Source organism: Mixophyes fleayi, chromosome 1, assembly GCF_038048845.1.
Source record: "Mixophyes fleayi isolate aMixFle1 chromosome 1, aMixFle1.hap1, whole genome shotgun sequence".
Lineage (NCBI taxonomy): Eukaryota > Metazoa > Chordata > Amphibia > Anura > Limnodynastidae > Mixophyes > Mixophyes fleayi.
The window spans coordinates 9638411-9653029 of record NC_134402.1 but is presented as its reverse complement, the minus strand read 5'-3'; the positions used below and the strand labels follow the sequence as shown (position 1 = coordinate 9653029).

Below are 14619 nucleotides of genomic sequence, written 5' to 3'. Positions count from 1 at the left end.
TTTTCTGGTGCTGAAATTATTATATAGCAGCATTATAAATTTCTGAATTCGCACTACAAGTGCTTTGGGTCTCATTAAAATGGATTCACAGCAGTCCACATAGGAGCAGGATCAGCAAGAAACTGCTGGCACCAGTCTTGATGGTAGTCTTACCTGTACGTCATCTGGTAAAGCCTATGTAAAAGTACACAATCTTTTGACGTCAGGGAAAAAAACACAAAAAAGAAAGCTTTTACCGTGTTAAAGAGAAAAAGAGCTCTAACTGATGAAAAGTTAACCCGCCGAGAAAAAAAAAATTGCCAACATGCCATTCTACACACGCAGTGGCAAAGAAAGAATGAGGCCTTTGCCATTCTCTATTAGTGCTAGATCTAAAAATGTTACTGAGCCTTCTTCTTGTACGGTCACTCGTGACCAAGCAAGACCAAGTAATTTGGATTCCAAAAGTGGTACACAACTACTGTTAAGTGTGAAAGCCGAGCTGCAAGAAAACAGTAAGGCATTAGAGGAAAATGTATGCTCAGAATCAGAAATGACACCCATCCCTGAAGAGAGTCCATCCACGAGTGGTGTGTGTAATTGTGGCCATTGTGATAGTGTACCCATAAAGAATGGCCCTTTCAGCATTTCTGCAGATGTGTGCCTGAACAGCCCGAGTGTAGCCGGTGATACACCAAGTGAGGATGCAAATTTGGAATTAGAAGAGGATGAGGGGGAGATTTGTGTAGCCGACGAGGGCGCTTATGAGGATGCTGTTGATTGTGTAAGTCCTGCACCAGAGGCAACATTGTGGCACCAGTGGCAGCAGTTCTGGCACGTGAAGTTCTGGCACCAAATTGCACTTTCCAAACAGAAGCAGGGATGATGCAGGTGGCAGACCACAACAGTTTGAAATCTGGGTTGGTTTGAAAGATTTTACCAAACAATGTGTGACCTTGCCCATAACTGCAACCAATCCTACTATTAACATGCAAAGGATGGTGGAGGGCCTAGCAAGGATTAAACTGTATTTTTCCTTATTTGCACTAATAAGGTGTTTGTGTAATATAAACCCAAAGACTTGTGCTCAATTGCTAAGAGTCATTGTTGAAGAGGAAGACAAGCAGGCTTGTCTGTAGAGTTTGCAGGCAAATTCTACAGAGTTATATAGGCAACACCCAAAGAAAACAGCTCCATTGCTCCATTGCTAATTGTAATTGCTGAAATATAAATTATAGGCCTGCCTGGCTTGGTATAAATCTGCACTTACATTTTATTGTACCATAGCTAACTCAGAAACAAGAGAGGTGGCAGGGTTCAGTGCTAATCTTCCTTAAACTATACTATTTCATCCCACCATCATAGAAGTCTGTATACTATGATGTAATTGTCGATATTTGCCTTCCGAATGGAATTAGTAGTTCATTTTAGGGCAGAGCTGTCACAATTTTTGGCCAATTCTTTTACAGCAGAGCAAATACAAAATGTTGTGCTGACTCATCTGCATCACAACTGGGTGTCTTGGGAAAGCTACTTTTTTTCCCGACAAGCAGTTGCCAGAGAAACTGAAGGAGTAGACGTCATTACAAGATGTTGATAGCTCTTGGATCCTGGCGAAGCGAATTAAGTACTTAATCTACAATTAAAATATAGTTAGCACATTTACTTTGTTTTATTTCATTCGTTAAATTTCTGTAGCTCCTTCTCAAAATGTATAATTAAGGCAATCACTTGACTCAAGCTAACCACGTCTGCACTCTCTTCACAGGTGACTACTTTGCTGTACTAAAGTACATTCTCCTCAAATGCTAGTCCTCTTGCAGCTGCTGCATTCTCCTACATGCTGTTGCAGAATCCCGAAAATGACCCTAAATTTTTCGGGACACAAACAGCATCTCCGGCATGTCATTGTCATTTTTTAAAAGTTCTGTTAACACCAAGTTGATTGTGTGAGCAAAACAGGAAATGTGATGGAATTCCCCCCACTGTAATGCTTGAACAATATTTGTGTCGTTATCAGAAATTACATCCTCAGGAGAGTCCAAGCAGGATTAGCCATGTTGCAATGACATCCCTTACTTTTTGTAACAGATTGTCAGTTGTTTCCTCTTACTGAAGCCGCTGATACACAGAGTAGCCTACTTCTGAAAAATGTGACGTACTTGGGTACATGCTGCTGCTGTTCCTGCTGGTGAATGCGAATCACCAACCCAGTGGGCTGTCACAGTCATGTAATCTTTAGATTTCCCAGTTCCTCTTTTCCACATATCTGTGGTTAAGTGTACAGTGGGTAAAATGGCATTTCGTATCCCAAATATTTAATTTTTATGACCCTTCTGGTAGAGGTGAGGAATAGCTTTTCTAGTAAAATGGTGTCGACATGGAATTTTGTAACGGGGACAGAAGACCTCAAGTAACTGTCTAAAACCAGCTGCATTAATAGTGGACATTGAACGCAGATCTAATACTAGCATAGTCCCCATTGCGTCCACTTTGCGACTGGGTGACAGCTTTCATACTTCCTTCCTCTTGCAAAGGATTGTTTAACAGTCAATTGTTTCTTCTGGGGATATTGATGATGAAGGTGTTGGGGGTGTAGAATGCAGGTGCTGGTATCTAGATAAGAGAAGGGAGGTAGATGACGCTGGACTGCTTGTTGTTATTTTTTTAACATAAGTTTCTGATTTTCCCAACAGCATTCCATGAACTCAATTCAAATGCCGTAACATGGATGAGGATCCTAAATGGTTAAGGGCCCTACCTCTACTGAGTGTGGCTTTGAAAACACTACAAATGGCTACACAACTGTTGTCAAGATTTGTGTAAAAATAATTACACATTTAAGAGGTGGATCTTTGGTCTTATGCCCAGGCATGACAATGGCCTTTCTCTTATCACTGGCAAGAACTGCAGCAATTTTTCTTTGAAAGTGTATAAAAATCATATTGTGACCTATGAGTTGGTCAAAATTTAATGGAAATGACTGGAAATTTGTGTTAGTATGGTTAATAATAATGTAGGTACAAAATAATACCTAAATTACGTTATTTTAGCCAAGAAAGTGGTATTTTGTAAAAAATAGCAAAACAAAACCAAAACCAAAACACGCAAGGGCGGTTTTGGCAAAACCAAAACCAAAACCAAAACACGAAGATAATCCAGATCCAAAACCAAAACCAAAACATGGGGTCAGTGAGCATCTCTAGTTCTGACACCTTTCTATCCTAGACAGAACCAGACCAGACGGCTGCCTTCACACACATCAATGAGCCTTGGATGGCCATGAACCTGTCGCCTGTTCACCGTTTGTCCTTCCATGGACCACTTTTTGTACGTACTAACCACTGCATACTGGGAACACCCGACAGAACCTGTCATTTTATAGATGCACTGACCCAGTCATCTAACATAATTTGGCCTCTGTCAAAGTTGCTCAGATCCTTACAAACGGTTCTTAAAGAAGCATTGTCCCCTTCTACAGCACTTTTACAATTTTATTTACATATGAGTAATAATAAATAATAATAAATATAAAGTATATTTGTATTGATTTGTAATGGAGCATATCACCCTACAATTAGGAAACACATTATAACTTATAGTCACCCAGACAGTTGTATAATACATGAGAGCTCTGCAATGATGGGAAATGATAATTAAATCTATGCAATAAAATGTATTTTTTTACTTTTTAAATTATAATATAAAATATAACAGGAGAAATAGCAAATAACTATTACCTTTTCAAATGATATACTATTTACCTGCTTACATAAAATGCAATAGAATTATAAATCAAAACAAAAACAATCCTGTGTAATGAAATGTTTCACTTTCCTGCACTTACTGCTCTTTTCCACTGATACTGAACCATATTTACATCCTAGATTTTGTAAAACATAATTGAAATAATATAAATGGTTCTTACAGTGCACAAATCATATGATCATAGTGATTCCTGGTCATGTGTGCAACCATAGAATGTGCAGTGAATATTCCTCCTATAATTATATCTCCTGTCATGACATATCTATAGTCAAACACATATCTCTTTACTGCAAGATGACATCCAGGTGCTGAGCTCGGTGCAGCAGATTTGCAGGTGAGAACACACAGGACCAACAACCAGAACAGTGTCATTGATAAAGCAGACAGAATGATGCTAAATTTCTGAGACATTGTAGAGATGATTTCTTTCCTCTCCCTGCAGACTCAGCACTGACAGCTGCATGAAATGTGAGTAACATATTCAGCTCTCTGGTACAAGATGAGACAGAGAGAGGCTTTATACGTTATGTAGTTTATTCATATACCTAGAAAAAATTGAAGAGTTATACTTGCAGGTACAATCAAACAGCAAAATAGACATAACACACCAGGGACCAGCTCACAAGTGAATCTGCTATATTATTTTCCACATTACAACTGTAGTTATAATTGTAGTATAAGAAGTTGTATTTGATTAAAGACTGTTATTTACACTTTAAAATATATTACATGATTCAGAAACTTGTATTGAGCCTGAAGCATGCTTTATGGAAACTAAGTTTGAAATAAGTTTGAAAATATTTTATTTGTGATGTCACTATATGTGTCAATAGTGCGCTGTCTGTGTGAAGTTTGTATGTTCCTCCCATGTTTGCGTGTGTTTCTGCAGGATGTTTGTTTGTTGGAGAATTTAGATTGTCAGCTCCAGTGTTGGAGGGAAATTTTTTATAATAAATATCCCTAACAAAAGCACTGTTTAATATGTATAACCTATATCAATAATAGTTCACTAGGTGCGCTATATAACATACCACCATCAATCATAATGGTGTTGATGGCAACAGACCTTTTGCCACCTGTAAAATCCCTTCTAATTCAGGTATACAGTGCGACCTGGAGAATTGACCTGACACACACACATATGTCTGGAATAATCAGTTCTGTTTTACTGAAACTGGTATACTAATATTTATACAGAAACATAGCATACACTCTTGTGGTTACATAGTATAATAATTAACAAAATCCTTAAAGGGCTCACCGTGTATGTTTCGTAAACCTTACATCAACCTTATAATTCTAAACCTTTGCATGCAAAAAAACACACGGAGACTTGTATAAGTTATTAAAAAATTGCCAGAACTTTTATTATGATTTTAATTTTAACTAGACCTATGGTGGCGGAGAAAGGGCACTGCGAAACAACTCTCAAGCTGACAAACACTATCACGAGTGGACTGGCGCAAACCGCCGTACGTCCACCACCACGGGGAACAAATCCCCACATAACTTTGCGCTGAGTTGGCGTCAGAGTGACTGCCCCTTTTAAAACTCATGCTGCCCTCCCTCACCGAGCCGGACAGGGACCCTCCTCACCGAAGGGCCAAAAAGGGAGTTACTGGTGCCTCAACGGGGGGCAGTGACCTATGACAACTACCAGTGCGCCCACAAATCAGCCGCTGAACGCAGTGCCTTCCTACCGCAACATAACCGGACATACCATACCAAAGGAGTGGGTGGGTGGGATCTCGTGCTGTAGAATGAGGCAGAACAGGAAGTGCAGCCTCCTATATCAATCAAGGTCCCTCCCACTGGGTTACACATTGGTCGGGCCAGCCCATGTTAACCCCTTCAGGTAAGTGTTCAGCTTACTACAAACCCTGTCGCCCTTTAAGTGCATTCGTCCTATTCAGCCTCATTTGTCATAAAGGGCTCACCGTGTATGTTTCGTAAACCTTACATCAACCTTATAATTCTAAACCTTTGCATGCAAATAAACACACGGAGACTTGTATAAATTATTAAAAAATTGCCAGAACTTTTATTATGATTTTAATTTTAACTAGACCTATGGTGGCGGAGAAAGGGCACTGCGAAACAACTCTCAAGCTGACAAACACTATCACGAGTGGACTGGCGCAAACTGCCGTACGTCCACCACCACGGGGAACAAATCCCAACATAACTTTACGCTGAGTTGGCGTCAGAGTGACTGCCCCTTTTAAAACTCATGCTGCCCTCCCTCACCGAGCCGGACAGGGACCCTCCTCATCGAAGGGCCAAAAAGGGAGTTACTTGTGCCTCAACGGGGGGCAGTGACCTACGACAACTACCAGTGCGCCCACAAAGCAGCCGCTGAACGCAGTGCCTTCTACCCCGCTGCGCCCCACAGACGCCGCAGCCCGCCACCATTAATCGAGACACGCCGAAACTCCCCCGCAGATGCTATCTATAAACAATCCCATACCTTCCTCCGTTAGATGTACGCCATCACTTCTAAAAAATTGAGGTGACTCTACCCCTAATCCCGGATGATTGATGACTAAACCTCCCAGGGACCGCACTACTTTCCTACTGGCGCTATTAAGCTTCCTGACCATAACTGTCATCTTTTTTAAGGGGATAGTCGTTCTCTAAGCCAGCCGGGGGATTAATGCCGACCAACCAATGATGATATGTGGCCATGCCTCGTGAATTCGCCTAAGGTCTTCCCGAATCGAAATAATGAGCTCAAGTGACTTTCCTTTCCTAAGGTCATTACCTCCCGCATGTACTACTAAGACATCTGGCGGGCCATGCTGTTTAATGAGCCTCACCAACCATGGAACAATATCAGGCCAACCTAATCCCCTTCTGCCCAACCATCTTATAACGGTGCCTTCGTGACTCGGTATAACATTAGACCTGGGGTGGCCAGAGGCCCAGAACACAAAAGAATGACCAATGATCCACACCATCTTATTTGGAGCACCATTACCTGGAATCAGAAAAACATTGTTACAACCATGCCACCATAATAATGCAGACAGGCCAGGCTTAGCATAAAAGCACGAGAAGGATAGTATAGAGGAAATAACTGTACAACAAAGGGGGATCAGGGAGGAGGGACACAAATGGGGAGCAGGCCACCCAGGCGAAGGTAAACAACACCCGGAAAAACCCCGACAGCACACCACTAATCAGGACTTACGCCCAGGGAAACCCGGGTGAAAATCCCTTTGCGCCCCCGCTTCAAAGCGACGAGCGGAAAAGCCCAGGGTAGCCCACCAAATGGAGGGAGAAGATGGGGTAGGGGAGGGCAGTGGGGGTGGTTTGGGTAACAATAAGAGAGTGAAAATTTTGAAAAAGAAAAAAAACTGCAAGGCAACATTTTGATTAGTGGAACAAAATTCAAACGTCAACATTGTCAATCCTGACATAAGATTTATAGGCCGTGGATTTCCAGCGGCCCAGCGCCTTTATGGTCTCAGTGGAGGATCCCGCCAAAGCAGCAGATGTGGCCGCCCCGATCCTGAACGAATGAGTTCCGTACATAGTACTGTCTAGATTTAATGACTGTAGGGACTTCTTCATAATGGCCGAAAATTGATATTTCGTCATGGGCATGCCGTGACATAAAAACAAACAAGCCTGAGGTTCAATTGCCACGACAATCGGAAATAGTTCCAGGACCAACAAGTTCTTGGTAATTCCTACCCTATGCCACTCATCAGGCCAGCTTTCCACGCACCAATGCCCGTACAGGTAAGGTAATGCTCCAGAAGCATCCGTGAACAGGTCGATATTAACGTTTGTTGCGGGTGGTGAAGGCCAGATTCGCATCCCGTTGAAATCTCTGAGGAAGGTTAGCCAAATTTTCAAATCTTCCTTGATAACCCTGGATAGATGCACAGCTGCGTGCGGTCTACTCCTCCCCGCAGTGGCTCTCTGTAGCTTTCTACAGAAAACTCTACCCATGGGAATCACACGGCAGGCAAAGTTGAACCTCCCTAACAGGGACTGAACCTGTCTGAGCGGGCTGGAGCTGGATCCCAGCGCTTCTGCAATAGCCTCGCACATCTTGGACACCTTATCAGTTGGGAGCCTACAGATCCCGGCCACCGTGTCGATCTCAATTCCAAGGAACGAGAGACACGTGGCTGGACCCTCCGTTTTATCCGCGGCAATGGGAACGCCTAGCACCCTAAAGAAAGCCTCGGTGGAAAACAGCGTATCCCGACAACAAGTGGAACCAGGTGGCCCGATAACCAAGAAGTCGTCAAGATAGTGTGTGATCCACCGACACCCCGTTCCCGCCTGAATGCACCAATGCAAGAAGCCACTGAACTTCTCAAATAGCGCACAGGATATCGAACAACCCATAGGCAGACAGCCATCGATATAGTATCCACCACGATGCCGAAAACCCATGAATTGATACGACTCCGGGTGAAGGGGCAGTAACCTAAAAGCCGACTCAATGTCGATCTTAGCTAACAGGGCACCCCTCCCACATTCCTGCACCAGTGCTAGTGCAGATTCAAACGATTGATAATTTACGAAACTTAGGGTGGAGTCTATAGCGTCGTTCACGGACAGACCAGCCGGGTACGACAAGTGCTGTATCAACCTGAATTTACCCGCTGCCTTTTTGGGTACTACCCCTACCGGGGACAAAATAAGATTTTGAATGGGAGGAAGCGTGAAAGGGCCCACCATGCGACCCAGACCAACTTCCTGCACTGGTAATTTAAAACCTATATGAAAACCGTCGTGTATGAGGGCAGCGGTGTCTCTATCTGGGAACCAAGCGAGCCATTTGTCCAGTTCAGCCAAATTAATTGGCGATGGACCCTTGACTCGGCACAGCTGGGTTTGCAGCTCTTCCGCTACCCCCACTCCGTTGGGCCTTTGCAGATTCGGTGGCTGGATGCTGACCTCCGCATGCCGTGCAATTGTGTTTAAACCGTCATGATGTTCCTCGCTGGCAGGCGCCTGCGTTGAAATCAAAGCATCTTCCTTTTGTGGGGAGGGTTGCTTGTACCCTCCCCGGCCCTTGAAACCTCCTGCCCGTGTAAACCCTCGGCCCCTTGACTGCTCGGTCTAATGAGTTCCAGCCAGGTTTCGATGCCTTTTGATCGTAGCGGGAGCTTCTTGCGACCGCTAATCCGCTTGCGGAAGAGCTCATCATATGCTCTCCAGATTGAGGGCCATCTTTTAACGCCATCCCGCTAATAAGGTGCATATATCTCCAAACCTCATCCTGCTCGCCGGGCCTAGTTTCCAGATAAATGGTAGCAAAAATAGAGAAGGAATATGACCATCTAGTAAATGATCTGAACCTATCTTCTCCCATGCCGGACCTTTCACAAGCCGCGGACAGCGCCTTCTTTCCCTCACCTGTCAGGGCGAACATGTCCACGTACTTTCCGCATCTAATTCTATCCCGTACACTAGGCCTAATATGGTGGGTTATCTCTAGGGTTTCGACCTGCCCTAAATCACTCCTAGCCACTGTCCGTTCTTCGCCCCCCGCCTGCGGTGCCTGCTTGCTGCGTTTGCCTAGTAATTTCGTTTCCAATAGCTTGATGAGTTTTCTGGGCCTATCGCCCGAATCTGAGGAACCACTGCTCGTGGAAAGAACTGGTGACCCTAACAACTGTACATCGTGTGTGGTACCAGAAACGGACTCACCATGAGGAGCAGGATTCCCGGCACCGACTGACGCCTCCACATCCCTGGCTGACACCGTCTGGGCATCTGTTGATCCCTGGATTGATTCCACACGAATCCCTGCCGACCTCTGGTCTCGTGACTCGGACCCGGAACGACCTCCACCGACAGCCCTCATCTCCTGGTTCATGACCGCAGGTTCTGAAACACAAATTGGAGCAGTAAGCTGAGATCTAGGAATGTAGTCCAGTCGTTGCCGCGCCTATCCCAAGGCTGGGCAGCAGGGATCTAGTCTAGAAGGCACAAGGGGAGCCGGGCTATAGGAACCCCCGTTATTACGCGACGCTGAGTGGGGACATTGTCGTAAGGAGCCCAATATGATTCTTCGTAAAAACCGATTGGTCTGGACTGGGTGGGGACCATTGGGATGCATTACCGCCGCTGGAATGATGGTAATCATATACTAAGTTATCTCGCGCGGGACCTGGTCTAAAATGACTGCTGCTGCCGTACGCTCCTGACGGTGAGGGGGCCCACCGAGACCTGTACGTCCACTCATCTGTTGCTGGCAGAACGTGGCGGGAAAGGGAGGGCATCACAGGCGTCCGGGGACTGTCCCCAAAAAAATCCATGTTCCCTCTACTGGGCCAATCTGTCCCCACGTGTCTTTGCCCCTGCCTAAAACTCTGAACCCTGTCCGCCCCCGGGTTGGAAGGTCTAAATGAGCCCCTGTCAGACAAAGGGTCCCCCCCATAATGTGCACCCCAAGAAGAACCCCTGCTACTATGGGGTAAAAAGGGGCTGGGCGGGATATGCAACTGGTGAGGGGCAGGGGGGTTATGCGGCTGTCTGTCCCCTCTGCGGGCCAGGATGGGTTGGGTGATGGGGTATTGAATAAAAACCTCAGAGATGGTCCCCCTTTCCCCCCCTAGAGGGTTGCTGATTATAACCCCTCTGTCCCCCGTGGGATTGCCCCTGGAGGGCGACACCTGTGTCTCCTGCGAGATTGCAGGCATAACTGCAGCTGGGGGAGGCACAGGGGTGCTGTCTGAAATCACCCCCCCTTCCCCTCCACCGCTACTGCCCACAGAAGAGGACGCTGTGGCGCGGGATGGCGGCCTGGGTCTGCGCATGCGCGACCCAGATGATGCCGCCGGCCGGATCGAGCGACCCCGCCGCCCACTGTACTGCCCGGAGGTGGTGGAGGAGCCAGGGAGGGAAGCGTGAGCCTGTCCCACGGGCTCACGCTGGAACAAAGAAGGGAGACCGGAGTTATTCGCCGGGATGGGGGAGTGTGGGGTGGTGGCCGCAACATGGCGCCCGGAGGTGAGGGGGGATGGGGACCTGAAGCGGGCTTGGCAAGCGGAGGGGCGTCTAGGACGGGGCATAGCAGCGGAAGCTGAGGGGACGATAAGGGGACAAAAGAGGGAGAGGCTGGAGGATGGAGGGGAAGAAAAAAGCGAAAACCTGGAAATAGGGGGGGGGAGGATTGGGGTGGATAAACGAAAAGCGGGGGAGAAAGGAGAAATAAGAGCAGAATAAGGGAAGGAATATAAAGCACAAGAAACAAAAGCAAGAAAAACAGAAAACAAAACAGGCAGATGAGAAAAAGCAAGGGTACTTATCCGATTCTCTGCTGCAGGTCCTCCGTCTGGATCTCGTGCTGTGGAATGAGGCAGAACAGGAAGTGCAGCCTCCTATATCAATCAAGGTCCCTCCCACTGGATTACACATTGGTCGGGCCAACCCATGTTAACCCCTTCAGGTAAGTGTTCAGCTTACTAGAAACCCTGTCGCCCTCTAAGTGCATTCATCCTATTCAGCCTCATTTGTCATTATATTGTAGTTATGCGGTACCAACAATATACTCCTGGGGCTTAATGTGGTTTATAGCTCCACTAAAGAAACCTTCAGAGAACAAGCCGAAACAATGAAACAGAAATTCAGAGATAGGAACTACGATCAAGATCATCTGGAGAAAGAACTAGGAAAAGCAGAAAATTTAAAAAGGGAAGAACTCCTTCACTACAAACCCAAAGAAACAAAAGAAGAGATCACACCCCTCTTCATCACAAACTACCACAGCCACCATAGAAACCTAGAAAACATCCTGAAAAAGCACTGGCACATCCTACTGGAGGATGAACGACTAAAGGAACTCCTACCACCGAAACCAAGGATAGTATATAGGAAGGCAAGGAACCTAAAGAACATGGTAACAGCCAGCTTCATCCCCACCAACGACAAAGAAAAGAAAAACAAGGAGACTTGGATAAAAGAACAGAAGAAAGGTTACTACCACTGCAACAGATGCCTGGCATGCAGAACAACTAAACAAAGTTCCACCAAACTAACAACAGAATTCACATCAAACACAAACGGTAGAAAACACAAAATTTAAGACAAAATGACCTGCGACTCCACAGGTTTAATCTACCTAATAGAATGCCCATGCGGACTTCAATACATATGAAGAACAATAAGAAACCTAGAGACAAGAATCCCAGAACACATAAGAAACATAAGAAAAGGAATGCAGAACCACAGCGTATCAGAACACTTCAAACAGTCACACCATCAAGACCCCACAGGACTCAAATGCATAGGGATTAAACAGATCCACAAACCATGGAGAGGAGGAGACTACATCAAGCTAATTTCAAAAGAAGAAGCAAGATGGATTCACACACTAGGGACCCTCACACCGAAAGGCCTCAACATAGACTTTGATCTAGGATTTTTCCTGTAAGTATTACCCATCCCATACCCCACCCCATATACCCAATCCCCCCCCTTAATCTTCCATTCCCCCATATCCATAAGCAACATTTTTATAAAAATATTTACTCTACTTCATTAGATCCGGGCCCCCACCCATTTAACTTAATTCTATTTATTAATTTAATATAATCAAACGTAATGCCTTAGATAGCTAGCATCCCCCCCCAAGTATATTAATAATCTAACCCCATTACCTAAAATTAACTCCACCAAAAATAACCAATACCTAACACAGAGCTCCCCTACAAATCACTACCCAGGACTATATTTTTTATAAATAAAATTAATCACAATAAACTATAAAGTGAAATCCAAAGCTTTATGGAGACCATTTAACCGGCATCCCACTGCACGAAACCCCACTAGTCCGCCCCCTCAATAGCATAAACCATTGAGTATATCCCCACCCCCCATTACTGCCAACCAATGGCGTTCTCCCAATAAGGGATTCCCAAAAGCATAACAAACACCACAATTTAATGCCTCAACCGGCACCTAAAGGTCCCCGCAATAATAAGCATCCCCCTTCACATTAATGTGCACCTCAAAATAATAATTTATCCCATTACTAGCAGAAAGATCGGCATTAAACAGGGCTCCGCAATACTATAAAAATAAAAGCATATTCCATTAGCGTCCAGCTCCAAACTAAAAAATTCAACTAGGCAAGTTTTGGCAAACAATGCCAATACCAAAAGCAAGCTAGTACAGCCCACAACGGATCATCTAGGTCCCCAAAACATCCCGTTTTATAAAAATACGCACCTTTAAAATACGCACCTCAAAAATACTTAATATCGCATTAATACATATCAGTCATAATTATATGGTATCCACCAAAAAACGGAACACTATAAACAAACCATTAAAACCCCCCGCCAGACCCCAGCCAGCCCCCCCCCCCCACACCTCCCGCCATCCCCCCTCCTCTTCCGGAAGATCTTAATTGGACACAGTGAACAACAAGCAGTATAAAAACACAAGGAAACAGAAAAGCCACATCCCTGACGCGTTGGACCCCCTACACACCCCGCAAAGCGACTCCCTGAACACTCACCTCTGCCCCTGGAAACACAACTCGCACATTTCTCCAGGATCTAAGTGAGAAGCAGAGAGTTTAAGAAACAACTCAGCCCGCAGTGGAACGCAGAGTGCGCTCCACCAAACCCGGAAGTCCGGCGCAAGCGCTTCCAGGTGAACCAGCAACACCCGACCGACTACAGTAAGGCCACCGCTCGGGAAACGCTACAATACCTTCTGACTGCAGCGCCTAAACTACAGGACAGAGAGACCAGCTGGCGACCACCAAACTGCTCTTGTAAGAGCTTCCTAAGCAAAAGCACACTCCCACCCGCACCTCACGGACACCCCCCTTACCTAAACACATAGTCCTTAATTACCTGCCAAAATCATCACTAGTAGAGCGCATCACAGCACATCAACAAGAGGCTATCAAAACACAAACTGCCTTTATAGATAGCTCTAGCCAACCAAGAGCTCTTTAACCGCCCCCCCTCCCACAGACCACTAGACACATCCCTCACAGGAGGTACTTACACCACCACAATATACATTGCAATTAGGGCTGTAAACAGGGCAAAGAGCTATAGACTCACACCAGCAAAAGAGCTATAAACCACATTAAGCACCAGGAGTATATTGTTGGTACCGCATCTGTACTGTGTTCTCCACACACCACAACTGCCCCCCTCCCCCCCCCCAAGTTTCTCTCCCCCCTCTTTTTTTTTTCTCTCTCTCTCTCTCTCTTCTCTCTCCCCAGGTTGCGCCACGGCACAAACAAACAAAAAGACAAAATCGGAAACCAGAACACCCGAAGAATCCGTAACGGCAGCACCAATCCCTAAGAAACTCCTGTCAAGCGCAGACGCCCAAGGTAAGCTCACCAAAAAGAGCCCCTACCACCTGATCCTGATATTGTAGTTATGAACTTCAATTAATTGTACTAAGACAACAATAAATCTTTCTGTGACACCCAGGCTGGTAACTCCGGACCTCTTACTATGGATCCAGGTTGCTGTGAATGGATCCCCCCTTGGCCTATCACACTGACCAGGGCTGCTGGGTAGCAGACAGAGCGGTGGTACTGGAAACGCTTGGGTCCAAACCTCAGAGACAGCCGGAGAATGGATTAGATTTAGGGTCTAATCTGTAGATCACAGGAAAACTGCAATATTGAAGATGTTTCCAAGCAGGTCTTTGAAGCAAGATGTTTATTTGCTCACATTATTATTATTATTATTATTATTAATTTTTATTTATAGGGCGCCACAAAGTATCCGTAGCGCCGTACAAGGACAAACAATGGTACAGTACAAGGTGAAACAGCACAGTACAAGTAACAGTAAGCACTATAACTCTGGGAGCTCAGGCACATTGGTTAGTGGTACCAGTAATCAGGTCAGATAAATAAAATAAGAA

General features: G+C 45.4%; 1 long non-coding RNA gene across 1 annotated transcript; it reads left to right on the top strand.

Annotated features, from left to right (window-relative positions):
- The first annotated feature begins 3991 nt into the window (after positions 1 to 3991).
- On the top strand, positions 3992 to 14060 carry LOC142103826 (uncharacterized). Its single transcript, XR_012679443.1, has 3 exons — positions 3992 to 4081; positions 11042 to 11164; positions 13961 to 14060. It is a non-coding gene; the product is annotated as an uncharacterized LOC142103826 (long non-coding RNA).
- Positions 14061 to 14619: the final 559 nt, after the last annotated feature.